This window comes from Anser cygnoides, chromosome 25 (assembly GCF_040182565.1).
Source record: "Anser cygnoides isolate HZ-2024a breed goose chromosome 25, Taihu_goose_T2T_genome, whole genome shotgun sequence".
Lineage (NCBI taxonomy): Eukaryota > Metazoa > Chordata > Aves > Anseriformes > Anatidae > Anser > Anser cygnoides.
Window position 1 is genome coordinate 7094888 of NC_089897.1, and position 15801 is coordinate 7110688.

At 51.0% G+C, this 15801-nt stretch overlaps 1 long non-coding RNA gene across 1 annotated transcript in view; it reads left to right on the top strand.

The window, feature by feature from the left end:
• The window catches only part of LOC106041306 (uncharacterized), a 124879-nt gene extending 112171 nt beyond the window's left edge, over positions 1-12708 (top strand). Inside the window, exons 8-14 of the long non-coding RNA XR_010826571.1 lie at positions 28-2409; positions 6668-6806; positions 9889-10743; positions 10961-10987; positions 11461-11614; positions 11730-11808; positions 12431-12708. This is a non-coding gene — a long non-coding RNA (uncharacterized lncRNA). The remainder of the gene's footprint in view (positions 1-27; positions 2410-6667; positions 6807-9888; positions 10744-10960; positions 10988-11460; positions 11615-11729; positions 11809-12430) is intronic.
• Positions 12709-15801: the final 3093 nt, after the last annotated feature.

Sequence of the window (15801 nt, forward strand, 5' to 3'; positions counted from 1 at the left end):
CAGTTGTGTGTTCTCTTCCTCTCTCAGGGCTAGCAGTGAGGGCTAAGTTATACTGTCCTCTGCTGTGGATGTCACCGACTCCATCTGGCTTAGATTTGCAGGATTTTGCCTCACTGTTGTAGTGGCATGAGTGAAACAGAATCACAGAATCACAGAATTGAAGGGGTTGGAAGGGACCTCGAAAGATCATTGGGTCCAACCCCCCTGCCAAAGCAGGTTCCTTAGAGCAGGCTGCCCAGGTAGGCATCCAGACAGGCCTTGAATATCTCCAGAGAAGGAGACTCCACAACCTCCCTGGGCATTCTGTTCCAGTGCTCCGTCACCCTCACTGTGAAGAAGTTCTTTCGCATGTTGGTGCGGAACTTCCTGTGCTTTATCTTGTGGCCATTAGCCCTTGTCCTATCCCCACAAACCACTGAAAAGAGGTTGGCCAAATCCCTCTGTCTCCCACACCTCAGGTACTTATACACATTGATGAGATCAAACGGCGAAGGTGGAGTCATTGCTCACTTTTGACAGGAACTGCTGTGGCTGAAAATAAGACCAGCAAAAAATAAGGCAGATGAAAACTGAAATGAAGTGGGTGTGGCTGGAAGCTGCCTCCACCTGCAGACAAGAAAGCTGTTGTCTGTGGGGGAAGAAGGATCCCTCTTAGCCGTCCTCAGCAGACTGGGTCACCGGCATGCATGGCATGATCTGTGTATGTCACTAAAAGTGCTGTATGGTTACATACTGAGTATGTGCGAGACACTAGTTAGCTATGAATTCTAATGTTATAAGAGTTATAAGATGCCAGTGCATTCTCTTAGGTGGATGACAGCCAAGCAACTGGATCTACAAAGGAGGAAGCCGGCAGTGAGACCAAGAAAGAAGCCTCTTCAACATCCACCGTCTCCCACTGTACCTATCCATCCATGCTTCTGGCTCCCTACTCCCCTCTCTTTCCCTTTTTCTTCCTCTATCACTGCTATCTGCATCTGTCTCATCTTCCCCTGCAAATCTCTCTGTCCTGCTGCCTGACCCATTGTTTCTTGCTATACCCACCTGTCTAGCTGGTGCTTCTCTTTTTCTCTCCTTACGCCTCTGTCCTGCTCCCTGGCCTTATTTTTCCTTCCTCCAGCCCTGCTCTACAGTCCGTGGTAGCAGAAAGCAACAGGTCAGCATGGGACAGATGAGTGCTCATCCAATGCTGATTTCTGAGGTGAAATGGGGGGAAATGGGTGCATAGGGGCCATCAGACACGCAGCAGCCTCCCTCCAGGCACTGATGTGCATGAATAAACAGCTGCTTTGTTTATTGCACTCCTGACTGTGTTTGCAGTCCCTTTGCACAGAGTAAGTGGCTGTCACTATGTTCAGGGAAGCAGGTTAAATAGTGCATGTGTGGGTGTGGGAATGTATCAGGTGGTGGCCCAGCATTCCTGAAGGGTGGCAGCTGTTGGATGGGTCTGGAGGAGCCCCTGATGGAGGCAGAAGGGGATGGCCCCGCTGTGTAAAGGGGCTTTGGAGCTGTTCTCTGACAAAGGAGTAGTTGCCAGCTCTTGTGGACAGAGTCAGGGAGAAGGTGAGTGCGGTTGTGAAACATGGGATTAGAAATTAGAGAGTGATTGATTAAGAATGAATATGTAGGCAACACTCATTGCTTAATACGTGCTACATTTGCGATGTACTGTGCCTGTGCTGTGCTTAGGCCTCCAGATAACAGGAGCCCCTGAGACCCCAAGAACCAGATCAAACCAACCTTATGGTTCGGACTGTGACCAGGGGCTCAGAGATAAGGAGGACTGTTCATAAAAGGACAAGATAAAGAATGTCAAACATGCAAGGCCTCGAGATAACAGGAGCCCCTCGGAGCCTGAGAACCGGACCAAACCAACCTTATGGCCCAGATTGTGACCAAGGGCTCAGAGAGCATGCACAAGGAGATGAGGTGAAAAGTTCAACCCTGATGAAGAGATCTTACTTCATCCTCACGACCCTCAGCACTCACCACCAGAAGGCACTGCGCAAGCGCAGACGGGAGGAGTTTATGGAAATGACTTCTTGGAGCTAATTTTAATACTAAGCGGGGACAGGTCATGCATATGTATAGGCGTACTGGGAAACTTCATGCATATGTAACTCTTTATATAACCAAAGCAAGTTGCCGCGTTAGGGTGCGCACGACTTTGGTGGGACTACCCCCCATGCTGCCCAGTGCTGAATAAACATACCTACTTTACAATTTACTGATTGTAGAGTCCGTTTCTGCGAATCAGTTGTGCTTTCATGAGACTATTGGGGGTTGTGGAGATGGCACAGGAGGCGCTGGGTCCACCTGGGGGACAGCTGTGGGACCGGCTGAACTGAGGGAAGGCTGCGAAAGAGGTTGAGAAGCTACAGAGCGGGTTGTGCCAAGATGGACACAGAGGTAAGAGGTGTCACAGCAGGTTCTGCATGGATTCCACATCTGGTAGCAAGTAATGGAGTGTGTGGGGGTGTGTGCTGCTGTAGGGTCAGAAAATGTTGAGTCCTGCAGCATGCTGGGAGTTGTAGTCTTTGGGCACCAGGCTTCCAGCCAGCCACTGTAGTTTCCAGTGCATGCCATGAGTAGTTGTCGTTTGCTTTACTGCCAGTACGTAGCCACACACGGCAAGGGGTGATTTTTCTCCTCTGAGACAGGGGTGAGAGGTGCATCTCCCACCAGCTTGGTGTCTTTTTCTGCACAGTTCCCGTTGAAATCGTTAGAAGCAGATCGGGAACCAGATAAAGCGCTGCGTGGCACGCATGCGCAGTAGCTGTTACAAACTCCCTTCTGCCACCTTGTGATCAGAAGTCGCAAACACAACATCTAACTGCGCATAGCTCTGGCGGCACAGCACTCGCTGCTCCCTCTGGTGACCAAAACGCGGCACATGCAAGAGCCAGCACGGCGTGCATGGGCGGTCGCAGACCCAGAGGCAACACGCATAGTGCAGGCAAGAACAAAGGCAGAGCGGCGAGCATGCGCGGCACTGCCCGCGCTCAGGCATGCGCGGTAAGTGCCGGTACGTGAACATGGACGGTACTGCCGACAGTCGGGCTGCGCGGTTGTGCTGCCGCGAGAGTATACACAGCAGTGCCCCGCGAGCATGTGCAGTAGCGTCCCCTCATGATTGTGCGCAGCAGCGCCACTGCTCGGGCATGAGTGGGAGCATAGCTGGGAGGTTAACACGCAGTATGCTCCGTCTCCCCCTGTCGATTTCACAGGGCTCTCCAGTGTGCTCTAGCATCCCCCAGATGCATCCCAGTGCACTCTAAAGGCCCCCGGTGCTGGCCCCCCCCCCCCCCCCCCCCCGCCAGATGCCTGCTCTGCAGGCATCCCAGAGCCCTCCACTGCACTCTAGAGAGCACTAGAGCGTATGCTAGGGCTCCCCCAGAAGGCTGCCAGTGGCCCCATTGTGTTCTAAAGCCTCCTGCACATCTCACAGGTCTCTCCAGTCTACTGTAGCACCACTTAGAAGTCTCTCAGTGCACTCAGAAGCCTCCCAGGGCTCCCAAGTGTGCTCTAGCACCAGCTACAGGAATCACAGAGGTCTCCAGTGTGCTCTGGACTGCCCTAAAGGCCAGCTGGTGAACACAAGAGGTCCACCATGACCCCTCATTCTTCTCTAGTGCCCCCACAGGTCTACCAGGGCACCCCAGTGAGCTCTAGCACCCCCAGAAAGCCCTGCAGGGTTCTGCAGTGCTCTCTAGGGTTGCCTATGGGCATTACAGCACCCCCTACAGGCCCCCCAACCCTTTTAGTGCACTTTGGTGTTCCCAGGATGCCTTTCAGGACATTCCCATTCCCTCTGTGACTTCCCAAAGTCCTCCTGTCCCCTTCCAATACGTTCTAGGTGTCCACAGAAGCCTCAGGGGCCCCCCAGTGCACTCTACAGTGCACTAGAGGCCTCCAAGTGTACCCTAGAGGCTTCAAGAGCCTCTCAGTGTAGTCTAGTGACACCTGCAAGGCTTCCAGACCCCTGTGGTGTACCCCAGCCTGCCCTGTAGACCTTGCAGGGCTCTATGGTGTGCTCTAGAGCCCCCTAGATGTATCCCAGTGCACTCTAGAAGCCTCCAATGCTCCCCTCCCACCGCCCAGCAGTGTGCTCTAGCACCACCTATAGGCCTCAAAGGACTCTCAAGTATGCTGTAGTGCCAACTAGAGGACTCACAGAGATCTTCAGTGTACTCTAGTGTGTCCTAAAGGCCTCTTAGTGAACACTAGATGCCTCCCATGGTCCCTCAGTTCACTTTAGTGCCCATGCAGGTCTACTAGGGACCCCAGGTGGGCTCCTGAAAGCCCTGCAAGGAGTCCAGTGTCCTTTAGGGTGCCCTAGAAGCCTCCCAGTGCAACCTTGAGGTCTTCTGTGGACCTATCATGTGCTCTAATGCCTTTTGGAGTCTTTGTCAGGCTTCCCAGTGTATTCTAGCGCTACCTGAAAGCCTTGCAAGTCTGTCCAATGCTCTCTAGGATAGTCTACAGGCATTCCCACTGTTTGGGGGGGTCTTTACAACAGAACTCCAGACAGAAATGTGACCTTCAAGGTCCTTGTTGGCTTCTTGGTGAAGCTGTGGTATTTGACCCATAACTGTATGGAGTTGCTAAATCATAGTGATAATATAGACATCCCTGGTTCAGCTTTTACCACAGTCATTGCAGCATTTGTTGATACACTGTTTGGCTCTTCTGTAAAGACGTATATCTGGGGGTGCATTATCCCAAAGGTGCTGATGTTCACCATAATGGATAAAGTGGAAGACTTTGTGGCTAGGGAAGAATGTCATGGGCATGTTACTGCTCTCCCTGTTGCACATGAATTTCAACAGTTGGGTTTTGCTGTCAAGTTGATGGAAGTGTTGGAAGAAATTTTGGAAAAGTGAGTATTGTACTTCTTTTTAAATTTATCTTTTAAAGTATTTTTTCTGCAAAATCCTGTCCATGGTTTAGGTACTTGATTTCCATGAAACAGACCCAGACCTTTCTATTAACTAGTGTCCTAATTGAAATTCCCTGTATTTGTAGAACAAGAATTACTGATGATGCTTGACAGTTTAAAATGTCTTGGCTTCTGTGAAGGCTAACTTGCCAAAATGAATAGGTAGTAGAAATGAAATTGAGTAGCCTAAATTTCAGCAAAGACACTGAATAAAAAGTCCTCTTCTTGATAGGAAAAGAGCTTTGCAAAACATAAACTCTATTTTGAATAGGACTCCCTATGTACTTGTTCAGTGATTGTAGGCTTTGAGTGGTCCCCTTGGGTACAATATTGCACAAATTTTGTGCTGCAGACAGTACCTTAGCTTACTTTCTGCCTCATCCTGGGTTACTTGTACCTGCAGAAAATTTAGTTCAGTGTCAAATAACCCCCCAGGGAAATGTCCCCAACTCATGCCAATAGGACAGTCCCCTTGTGGCTTGTAAAATCCAAAAATAGTATGATGCTTTGAAGAACTTACTTATTGAGGAGAAGGGCAATATCCTGTTAGGCAAGAGATTTTTGAGACTGGTTTCCCTATGCCCCTATGCATTTTGAAGGAGGGAGTCCCTAAGCCAATGCAATCTAAATGCATCTAAACTGTAGATTGTTATTTCCATAAAATAAAAATTAATATATTTTTTAAATTGACACTTGTGTGTGTGTTTGGCTTGTCCCGACACCTGATGTAAATGATTGATCACGTGACCAAAAACTACTTGTGCTGATGGATTTGTCCCTTGGTAAAGGAGTGCATCCCGTATGTTAGCTTTTCTTCCTTACTGTGTCTTATTTATTTTTTTTCTGAAAGAAAAGGTGAATTTTTCATTGTTCTCTTTGTGAGAGTATCAAATCAGGTTGCAATAAATATGTATAAGCAAGTAGGCTACAGTGTGTACTGGACAGTATTAGACTACCACTCTGCTAGCAGTGGAGACACAGATGAAGATAGCCACAGTAAGTGCTTGGTTCTGCCTCAAGTTGAATGGAAAGATTCTGAAGTTGAGCATCCCAGGGGATGTTTTTATTACTTTTATATATGAAAAAAGTTCAAATGGTTGTCGATGAATGGTATTTTGTTTGCTCTTTTAGATAGCTATTCCTACTGAAGATCACATCAGTTACAAAATGTAATCTTGCAGTTTATACATTTTTTAGTATCTGTAGCAAAATAAACATGAATAAATTAGCAAGTACAAATACATCTTATTCTGTAGATAAGATTAAATAACATGCAATTACTTATCTGTTTTATCTTTCAAAGACTGTTCTTGCCACGTGCCTGAGCTTTTTGCTCATGTTATCGGTGAAAGGAATGCTGTGCTTCTTCCCCCCTTACCCCTCTTTTATTCTTTTCTCCATTTATAACAGGGACTTGAAATGTTTTTCTCAGATGTCCAAATTTAAATTTACAAAATGCTAGTGGCCAACACTGACAGAATTGGGTGACATTTTCAATGTAAAGGGTAAAGAACATGGAAATTTCTAGTATGTTAATGTTACTCTGATAACAAAACTGATGTACTAGCTGCTTGCTATTTCTAGTGTTTTTTTTTTTTTTTTTTTCCCTTTATTCTCCACAAAGGCTTTTGTGGACATGTTGTGTATCTTTTCTGTTCTTCCATTATTCATTTGTTATGAAAGACTACTATGAAATTCAAGGGCTGTGGACAACCATCATTGTTGCAGATGCACCCCTGTGTATTCTCTTGGTTGGGTGACAGCTGAGCCTCCGGATCCTTACAGAGCATGAAGCTGGGGGACAGAGTGAGCAAGGGGCATCTGAACTGCAAAAATCCTCCTGGCGTTGCCCAGAGCAGGAGCTGCGGTAAGCGCCAGGCCCTTGAGGCCATGTCCTCTATGTTCTGCATCTCAGGCTGCCTTTGATCCCCTTTGCATCTGCCACCCCTCCCTGTCCCGTCTTCTCTTAGCCTGTCCATCTCTTTGGCCTGCTTTGCACTCCTCTCCCCTGTCCTGCTTGTTTGCTCTCTGTATCGCCCACTTCCCATTCACATGTTTTTCTACATCCTCTTCCCTGTCCCTTTTCCTCTGTGTTGCTACCTTTCCCAGGTTCTTTCTTCTCTGTACTGCTTCTGTCCACCCCCCCCCCCGCCTCTCTCTGCTCATCCTAGGCTTTTCCTTCTCTATCCATGTCCTCCTTTTCACGACTCTGTCTTTCCCATCTTTCTCAATTACACACCAACTCCCCCTTACTAATGTTTCACTACCTGCATCTGCCCTGCTCTTTGCTGTTGTTTTCCTTCCACTCCTTGTCCTACCCGTCTGCACATCTCTGTCCCTTGGCCTCTGCCATTGTGCCATCAAGCCCTCTGTCCAGCTTGCTCACCTTTTTCTTTCTCTCTGTGCCTCTGTCTTGCTCCCCTTCCCTTGATGCTCTTTTGCTGTCTCAGCCCTGCTCCACACTGCTCTCTCCTTTCTCATCTCTGTCCCATTCTGAGACCCCTCAGTCTCAGTGCTCCAGTGTTCTCCTCCCCCCGCCCGCTCCCTCTAAGAACTTTTCAGTTCTCCATCTCTCAGTCCTGCTGCCCCAGCAGTATTTGAGTTTTCTTAGTCTTTCTTTCCTGCTCCCTATCTCTCAATTTCTTTCTGTCAGTTTTTTCCACTTTGTCCGCCTCTGCTTTTCTGTGTTCTTGCATCCCGCTCTGCTCCACAGTTTTGGTTGCGCTTCCTTGCTCTTCACCCCTCTATTTCAGTCCATCTGTCATGCTCCCTGTCCCCTTTCCCAGTCCAACCCCATGTCCCTGTGCTGGCCTTTCTCTGCACCCAACACCTCCCATGATTCTCTCTCTCTCTCCCTCTTTCTCCTGCCTCACCCCCCTCCATTCCTCTGTCCCAGTTCCTGTCCCTTTCCTTGTCTTTCTCTGCCTTGAAGCGTAGCCTGGTTATTCCTTTGCTTACTTCTGTCTGTCACTCTGTCCTGCTTCCCCTGCCCCTGGTGTTTCCTGCTATTTCTCTGTCCCTGTGTATACTCATGTATACTCATGTGACCCACCGGGGGTCACAGGTGTGGGTCCTCCGGGGCACTCGGGGGTCCGCTGGGGGTCACTGGGGTTGGGCCTCCACGGCGCCTGGGGGAGCGCCATGGGTCACTGGGGTTGGGCCTCCGTGGCACCTGGGGGCTCGCCGGGGGTCACCGGCGGCCGTCTTCAGGGGCTTGCGGGGCCCTGCTGGGGGGCACTGGGGTTGGTCCTCCGGGCTGCCCTGGGGCCCGCCGGGAGTCACCAGTGTGGGTCATCTGGGGCTCATGTGGGCCCGCCGGGGGTTATCGGGATGGGTCCTCTGGGGCTCCTGGGGGCCCGCCAGGGGTCACCGGGGGTGGTACACCGGGTGGTACTCCGGGGCGCCCAGGGGCCCACTGGGGGTGACCGGGGTTGGTCCTTGGGGGCGCCCAGGGGCCCTCCGGGTGTCACTGGGTTTGGTCCTCATCGGTGCCCTGGGGACCACCGGGGGTCACCTGGGGGGTTCCTCCGCGGTGCCCGGAGGCCCGCTGGAGTTGGTCCTCTGGGGAGCTAGGGGGCCCGCCGGGGGCCACCGGGATGGGTCCTCTGGGGCACCCTGGGGCCTGCCGGGGGTCACTGGGGTGGGTCCTCCAGGGTGCCTGGGGGCCCGTCGGTGGTCACCGGGGTTGGTCCCCTGGTGCCCTCTGGGGCCTGGGGGGAGTCATCCGGGTGGGTCCTCTGTGGCTTCCGGGGGCCCGCTGGGGGTCACCAGGGGTGGTCCTCTGGGGCGCCCGGGGGCCCACTGAGGGTCACCAGGGTGGGGCCTCCAAGGTGCCCGGGGGCCCGGCGGGGGTCACCGGGGTGGGTCCTCCGGGGTGCCCGTGGGCCCTCTGGGGTGCCCCTGAGCCTGCCAGAGCTCACCAGCAGTGGTCATCCTAGGTGCCCGGGGCCCACTGGGGGTCACCGGGGTGAGTCCTCCAGGGGGCCCGGGCACCTGCCGGGGGTCACTGGTGTGGGTCCTCCGGGGAGCCCGGGGGCCCGCGGGGGGTCTCCGGAGACGGTCATCCATGGTGCCTGGGTGCCGGACGGGGGTCACCGGGGTGGGTGTTGCGGGGTGCCCTGTGGCCAGCCGGGGGTCACCGGGGGTGGTCCTCCAGGACGCCCGGGAGCCAGCTGCGGGTCACATGGGTGGGTCCTCCGGGGTGCCTGGGAGACCCCCGGGGGTCACTGTGGTGGGTCCTCTGGGGCAGCCGGGGGCCCGCCGGGGGTCACTGGGGTTGGTCCTCTGGGGTGCCCTGTGGCCTGCCGGAGGTCACTGGCTGTGGTCCATCAAGGCGCCCGGGGGCCCACCAGGGGTCACTGGGGGTGGTCCTCCGGGGCACCCGGGGCCCTTCTTGGTCTGTCTGAATACCTAAATGAGGATGAGGTGAAGTTCTTCTACTTCCTTGTGAGGTGATAAATGATGAGTAGTGTCCTCTGCCTTTTGGTCCTCAAGAATGCCACCTCAACAAACATACAAGGTGACAAGACTGCAGGGAGAGCAGAGGGAAGTGATGGATGCAGATCAGCTTCCTGTACTGGGGAGCAAACTCTGCTGAGTGTGCCATGGGAAAAATGACTAACTTAGTAAACAGATATTTGCAGATGGAGACTTCTTAACATTTTTACAGGAAAATTAATAAAGGTGGCAAAGTGCCTCTTGCTACAAAAATTGAACCATCTTTGCTAGGCTCCAGGTGCTCTGGCTTCACAGAGAAACCCCCAAACTGAAAAATGTACCTGCTAATATATTGGGCTCTAAATGTAGCCCTGGGTTAATTGAATAACAATCCCTGTGTAAGATTGAAGTGCAGGATGGGTTGGCTACAGTTTTAAGAGCCGGTTTGCAGAAAAGGGATTTCCCGTTAAGAAATGGCATATACTGATTGTTCTCTTCCTTGCTCTGCCAAGACCTGAAGCACATCTTGGAAGCCAGGCAGAATCTGTGGAGCCGATGGAGTTCTCAACTTCAGCTTCTTCCCAGCTAGAAGAAGCAAGGACACGCCAGCTGAGTTCCCCAGGCAACGCGCCCTTATCTGTAGACGAGGATTTTGAGATGCTACTTTGGGAAATCTCAGGCGGCAGACTGGAAGCCGAACTTGACTTGGACCCAGGGAAGGATGAGGATGACCTCCTCCTTGAACTTTCCAAGATGATTGACGATTGAACTGCATAGTCCTATGGTATGTTTTAAAAAAAAATAATTTAAAACTCTTCTTCTTGTTGGATACCCCCCGGTGATCCTTTTCCTAACTGAGGCTTTGCAATGAGACTTAAAGCACAGTTTGAACTGGTAGAAATTGTCAGGATCTGCACTCAGTTGTCCTAAGTTTTTCTGCTGGTCAGAGTTAAGGTCTTGTGCATCCGTTCTGTAACTATAGGTGGCTACCTTTGATATCAAGAGGACAAAGCACTTGTTCCTTTTGGCACAGAAAGATGTCCATCGGCACACTGTGGTGGCTGTGAGTTGACGTACTGATTGAGCGATGCTCTGAAGGCTTAAACGTAAAGCTTCTTCCTTCGTCCCCCCTTGGCGCAACTTGATGTTGGGCACGTTGTGAAGCATGGGTGTTCTGATTTCTCGGACAGTTGATACCCAAATCTCGGAGTTACTATGTCAACTCTTGACTTTTATTTGTGTATGCCATTGTTTTGACTGTAATCTTTTCAGATGATGAGGCTGTAGGGGCGGGAGGGAGCAGAATAATTATGTTGGTGTACTGTGGGCAGGGCCAGAAGGTGCAGAAGGTGATGGTGCAGCCAATCGTATCCTTCCTGCGGCCGGGGGGCGACGGGGGAGCGGGTGGGGGGGCAGCCCGGGCCTCAGGGGTCTCGGCCCGGGGCAATGCGGTCTCGGCCCGGGCCTTGAGGCCTTGTCCCGGGGCCCTGGGGCCTTGTTCCACGGTTTGAGGCCTTGTCCTGAGGCCTTGTCCCAGGCCTGGAGCTCTTGTCCCCGTGCTGAGCCCTTAACGCAGCACCCCAGAACCTCATCTTCCGCTACCTGCAGAACGTGAGTACCGTGGGGAGAGGACGGGGAGGGGATGGGGATGGGGATTTGGGGGGGGGGTGGGGGGAGCGGGGAGGGTCCGGAGATCCCCCTTGCTGAGTTTTCGGCTCCCACCCGTTGCTCGGGGCAGGTTTGTGGGGAATGGAGAGCTGTGCGGCGTGCTGGTGGGTACAAGGAGCTGCTGCGCAGCCCGGCCTTTCCCCCTCGTGTTAACAGGAGTGGGATCGTGCAGCCGGGCATGCAGGAGTGTTCCCTTGTGACTGGAAACGTGTTCTTCAGCAAACGTGTAGTATTCACCCAATCATATAACACTCTAAAATGTCAGACTGTTAATTGAAACTGCCCCTGAGAGTTGCTCCTTGGAGTGTTTGGGAGCTATAGTGGCTATGGTTAGCGGGTATTTCTGAACACACGAGAGAGAACAAAACTGCTCGCGGTGTTTGTGTTCCAATTTACTCTCCTCCCTCATTCTGCAGAGATCGAGGATCCAGGTGTGGCTTTACGAGCAAGTGAACATGTGGATAGAAGGCTGCATCATTGTGAGCATCAGCACGACCCCGCGTTACGTCGTTAGTTTGTTTTCCCTCATTCACAATCCTATTTTTTCTTGTCAAGAAAAACTATCACAAGGTAAAAAAAAATCGTACTTCTCTAACAATTAGTCTTAATTGTCCAGCCTGGGTCAGCAAAGCTGATGATGGTTTGTGTTGTTGCTGAACTAATTGCCACTGTTGCTGATTTCTAGGGCTTTGACGAGTACATGAATTTGGTGCTGGACGACGCAGAGGAGATTCACTCCAAGACAAAATCAAGGAAACAGCTGGGTATGTCATGTGTCTGTGCAACCCGGGTGACGCGCGGTCTGAAACCTGCCTGGGTGAGCCTTCTAGGTAGCAGCACTGAGAGGTACCAAACATGTGACGAGCCTTGATGTTGAAGTTCAGTGAACAATTCCTGGCTACATCTCTGTCCCTGATGATTTTTGAGCTGGTGATTTTGCTGAATGAAGGAGAATCTGTCCCTGCCTGAGACCAGTTCTGGTCTTTGAAAAGTGTAATAACAGGCGGCCTGCACTGGCTGAAGGAGTCTGGTCACAGCTCCTTTCAGCTGCATCTAAAGCCGGTGGCCCTGGGCGATTCTCACACTTGCTGTGATCTCTGAGTCGAAGCAGGGAGCCATGGTAGCGGCAGTGTTTATTTACCACCTGCTGGTGGACAGAAGCAACGATATGTGGCCAGTGCTGGGGTTTTCAGCAGGAACAGCGTGCTGCTGGAACGGGGACAGTGGCTGGAGTGGGACTTGTGAGTGTGGGGCAGCTGGCAGGAACAGGACTCTGCGTGATGGGCAAAACCCTGCTCAACCACATGAAATACTTTCTGAAAACATGAGATTATTCTCAGATTCTGGGCTCTCTCTAATCCCCTCTTTCCCTTCTCTGTGCTGCAGGTCGGATCGTGTTAAAAGGGGACAACATCACTCTTCTACAGAGCGTTTCTAACTAGAATTTGCCATCCTTAGAACAAAGGTGGCTGCTGTGCTGCGGAGTGACTGAGTGCCAGGGGAACGCGGCCTCTGGTAGATAGGAAATTACTTGTAACTGGGGTTGCATGCTGAGGTAAAAAGTCCTTCCTTTGTGGGAGTGAGTTTTTTGTAGCTTGAAACAATACGTGATGTATTTCACAAATAAACATTTTTCACATTAACTGTAAATGTAAACCACAAATCTGCTTGTTTTCAGTCTCTTCCTTCTGTGAATGGAGAAGGAGGAGAAATACAGAAGTGTGAGCTTTTCTTTTTGCTGTGGATCTGATAAGTTTCAATAACGATATGTGCTTTCTTGAACATTACATCTGCATTATGTGGCCAGGGTGGACTCGTTCAGGGCACGGAAGTCCCACACAGTCCTTGAGCTAGCAGGGTGCTAAGGAGGGTGTTGGAGATTTTGCATACAATTGCAGCCCTTTGTTGCTGCAGTGACAGGTTCCTCAGATTCTTTCTAAACAGGGTTTAACTTGTTGAGAATCTTTTTGGGAGTGTTTACTGTGGATCGATCAGTAAAAGTATCTTAGTGGGCCCATGAGGGATTTGGGGCTGTGGTGCAGTAACCCAGCATTTACAAGTGTTACTGCTACGCATGCTTGTCAAATAACATCTCCAGATCAGAGAGTGAGAGCGGGCAACTCGTTTGGATTAAATCTGTCACTTCTTGCTGCTTTGGACAGAGCCTGTAGATTAAACCCTTGTGCTGTTCAATAAGCTGGGGTATCAGATGTGTCGGTTGGGTTTTTATCATTTGATTTATTTTTTTTATCCGTTTGGAGATCTGCCTGTTCTATTTAAGTTTCCCCAAGAGAGCTGAGTTGCTTGGTGCATTGACCAAAGATAAGTTCCCTGGCTGACTTGGGACAACCAGTCCCCTCGTTCTTCTGATCACAAAAAAGAAAAAAAAAAAAACTGACTGTAACTGTAACTCAGAAACTAAGATTACCTGAATGGAGAGAAATGAATTTTGAGGCACAGGCTGTGCTAGAAATCTGTTAATCAGCATTCAGTTTTTCAAAACTTCAATTTGTGTATCATCATCATGAAAATTAATAAATTCAAGGTGGGAGATCCTTTCCTGAAAGGGAAGGACAGAAATACGAGTCTTGCTGTGGGGCCTACCCCGCACAGTTCTGCCATTCCGAGAAGTAATACATCAGGAGTGTCACAGCAGACGTTCCCAGGAAGAAACCTTTGAGGGGCAGCATGACACACTTTATTGGCTAAAGCAGCTTCAGCTGTACAGCCTGCTGCCGGGATTGGTAATTCTAAATTGTGTTCAAGTTGCTGAGTCCTTTCAACACGTAGTAAAGATGTAACGTGCCGATGTCGTTTGGGAACAGGAGGCATTACGTGTCACCAGCAGTGGGCACATAGGGAACAAAATAGTATCTTATGAGGTCCTCCACATTTGCCTTTCATTTTGTCCTTGGTTTGCCAGCTGGAGCTTTCAGGAGGTGAGGAAGGAGGCTGTCCCAGTCAGTAGTTCAGGTGTTGCAGGGTATTTGTGATGCAGTGCTTGTAAAATTTACCTGCATCTCCTGTTAGAGGCAGCCCCCCTGGGCCCTGTGAAATGGGGAGCTGCTGCCCTAGGGTTAGGCCCAAGGTCCTCTGTCAGGCCAAGGGCCGCCCTTCCCCTCGCCGTGCCCTTCCCTCCCACTCCTCAGCCCTTGCTCAGGCCTTTTGGGCCGTCTGGCCGTCCGTCTGGCTGTCTGTCCATCCATCCAGCCGTCTGGCCGTCCATCTGGCCCTCTGTCCCTCCGTCCCACCGCCCTGCCCCGTCCCTGCTGTCTCCCTAGGGAAGCAAAGAGTCCCTGGGCTGCCTTCAGGGGGGAGGTTCTGCTGAGGAAATTAAAGCTTCCCCCTTAATGGGCGCCTTGCGAGTTATTTTGAGTTCCAACCTTCTGCCTTCCTTTCGTAGCAGTGCCTCTAAGGGGTGCGCTGTAAGGTAGCCGTCATCTGGCGCGCTGCTCCTCCGTTTCCCAAAGGAACTGCCTTCAGGATCTGACTAACTCTGGATGCACGCGGTTGTCACCTTAATTTCTCCGTTAGTTTGCTGAAAACAACCCGCTTGGGTGACCTTTGTGTTTGTTTCTTAAAAATTGGATCGAGGAGGTCTCTGTTTCCTTATGCTGATGTTCACGATGAAAGTGCAGAAGGGATGCTTACTTTTGCCCGGGTCAGTACTGTTGCCAGGATGGGAATGTTTAGCCTACCGGCCCTCTGGTGCTGTTAGGCTGCACTCGGAGTGTGAGCTCTGGGCCTTATTTCGAAAACACTGTGTTATTTGAGTGTACAAACCCGAGATATTCTGCGGGTAGGTGATTCTCAAACCACGTCAGAACCACCGCTGTGGCGTGTGGTGGAGTCGGACGCGCGTTTGACTGATCAGGCGGAGCAGGTGAACTGAATTTGTTGCTGGATGGCGAGGTGTTCTGGGGGAAGAGCTAGTCTAAGGAAAACTTCCTCTTACTGCCCCTTCCCATCTCAAATGGCCACTGCCTGGGGAAATTGGTTCTTTATGAGATTAACTACAGCGTTACAGTGAGGATGAGGAATCATCATTACTCCCATAGTTATTTGCTGCCAGACCGCAGCGTTGATTTCAGAGATTAAAAAAAAAAAAAAAAGGAAAAAGAAAGGAAGTATGTATTCTTTCACATACTCTCTTTTCCCTGAGAGTAAATGTTGTAGCTTCAGCAGTACCCTTCCTCTGGAAACGATTCCCAGTGCCTGCTCAGACACTGGGGAGGAAAATGACAGAGAGAACGATGGAGGAGAGCCACCCGATATAATTAAAGGAAAAAAGGGGTTATGGATGAAGGGAAAGCCGCTACATAAAAAATTGGTGCTATCTAAAAATTGATTAAGGGTTTGGGACCTGCAGGTGCTGCCTACACCTGCGTATGTTGCAGTCGTGCCTGTTGCCACTGCGCAAAATGGAGAGAGCTTCTTTGTCGAATGCAGCATGTTAAAGCATGTGCCATTGCCTGGAAGAAAAGCACGGCCTTCCCTCTTGTGGGACTTCTTCCTATTGATCTGTGGTTTACCTGAAGGTTTACCATTAGCTGCATAAGTTTCAAACAAGCAAACAAACAAACAAAAACCAACACCAACATTAAAGAGTGGCAAGGCAGATGCTCATCTGGGGACTCTGACTCATCGGTGACATCACCAAGCAAAGCACTGTGAGCGCTTCGGGTCGGGGCTGCTGCAGCGAGCCTCGCAGCTGGGAGGGAGAGCGGGTACGGTTCGCCTCTGGCGAAGCCCTGGTG